Source organism: Equus przewalskii, chromosome 9 (assembly GCF_037783145.1).
Source record: "Equus przewalskii isolate Varuska chromosome 9, EquPr2, whole genome shotgun sequence".
In the NCBI taxonomy this organism is placed as follows: domain Eukaryota; kingdom Metazoa; phylum Chordata; class Mammalia; order Perissodactyla; family Equidae; genus Equus; species Equus przewalskii.
In genome coordinates this window covers 78,286,900-78,289,064 of record NC_091839.1, presented here as the reverse complement: position 1 = coordinate 78,289,064, position 2,165 = coordinate 78,286,900, and positions in this window count along the sequence as shown.

Sequence of the window (2,165 nt, the reverse complement as noted above, 5' to 3'; positions counted from 1 at the left end):
ATGTTTATACAATGTGATGGTATTGGACCATCTTGTCTTTATCTGGACCCGAAAGAGAATGCTGCTAAAATTTCACCTCTAGCTATGTGCTGAATTTTGGTCATAAATATATTTCTTATATTAATGAAGGAAATAATAAGCAATTAGAACTTATAGAAATAGAACCTAGGCAAGATCCAGAAACCTTCATTCTGATGCTCAGTATTAACATGATCTGGTGTGTTATTTCATATTCTCTTGATTGGTAATAAGATGGATTCAGCCCAAGCTATTGCTGAGCTTTCCTGGAATCATGTTTTCAACTCTGATTCAGTCCACTATGACTGAGGGGGTTTCACGTAGAACAATAAAGGCATTATGTGCTGGTATAATTAGAGAGCCATGCGCAGCGTACCTAGGGTAGTCGTACTTAGGAAAGACTATCATGAAGTATATGGAAGAATCTAATCTCACACCTTCCTTCTCCTTTGTGATGTTCCACATACCCTCTACGTGTCCAAAAGAATTTCCATATTTAGAATTGTATTGAAGGTTTGACATCATTCATAACACTATTTCACTTGCCCATAGGATAAATTTCAAAAATCTTTAATTTACCTTTGAACTTCCATCATATTCGTTATCTATAATTTAACAGTGCAATTCTATGAGATATTTATTTCATGGAGCAATTATTCAACTCTTTCACTAAATTTTTTCTGTGTTTGTCCTCTATACTCTAAAACTGGGGAACACGGTGTCATTTTTTAACTCTGTTACAGCTAATCTGATCTATGGAGTAGAGTAAGTGATAGCGTGAAACTTTATTTATTGATTCTTATCATGCTACCAATCTAGTCATTGTCTTCCAGTTTCCCAAGTCCAATTCTCCATTTACGGAAATTAATCCTCTTGTCAAAAAAAGCTGTCCACTCTCCTGTCTGCTTACCAAGTCCAAATGCACTTGAAGACCCATCAAAAGTCCTTTCTAGGGCCAGCCCGGTGGCGCAGTGGTTAAGTGCACACTTTCCTCTTTGGTGGCCCAGGGTTTGCCGGTTCGGACCCCAGGTGCAGACATGGCACTGCTTGGCAAGCCATGCTGTGGTAGGCGTCCCACATACAAGAAAAAAAAAAAGGTAGAGGAAGATGGGCACAGCTGTTAGCTCAGGACCAGTCTTCCTCAGCAAAAAAAGGAGGATTGACAGCAGATGTTAGCTCAGGGCTGATCTTCCTCAAAAAAAAAAAAGTAAAAGTCCTTTCTACTCAAAAAATAAAGTCTCCTTTAACAATTTTTTAACCCCTCAGGCCATGGGACCACATGTGGGTGAGAAGACAGTGTTATAGCAATGGAATGACCAACACCAAGTACCAGCCTTGGGTGGCAGTTAGTCGTCAATGGACTTAGCATCTCCGACATACTTTTGGCCCTCAACAATATCATTTAAAATGTATTGTCCATATTACCTGCAAAACTATTTTCTTAAGGAAAATGCTATATAAAATACATTTATTATCCTTAGCCATTCCTGATACAGACGCTTGCATATAATTAATGCTCAATATTTGTTTGAAAACAATGAAAAGTCTTAGTGAAAACTGATGAGAAAAAAACGCTTCAATCATTTTAATTGAGAGATTCCACAGATGAACCAAAAAGAAAAAAGAAAACCAAAAAAAAAAAGGGAAAAGGTTTACATACCACTATCTACCACCTTTCAGTTCCATTATACAAAATACTCTAGATACGCATTCCAAAAAGACTCTTATTGAATCAACACTATAAAATATTCCAGAGAGTAAAAGGTAAAATTATAGCATACACTGTTTATATGATTTTTAATAAAAATTTTTGCAGTATTAACATAGAATTTTTGACCCCACAACATTTGGGGAAAGAGAAATACACACTATATTCAGGTGAGAAAGCAGCTGAGAAAAATTGGAGAAGTGAACTACCCACTAATTTCAAGTAAGAAAAGTTGGAGTAGAAATGGCCGCTGCTGGTGATAATTGATGATTCTCTCACTTGCAGAATTCCCATTTGCTAACGACCATTGTGCCACCCTTTCCTAGGAAATGTTTCCACTTGACGTTTTTCACTTCTGGGCAATGTCTGTAGTTGGTCCATGATCACAAGGCTGGATTACTGGTCCCACAATATCACGGGGAACATTCCAAGATGCTCC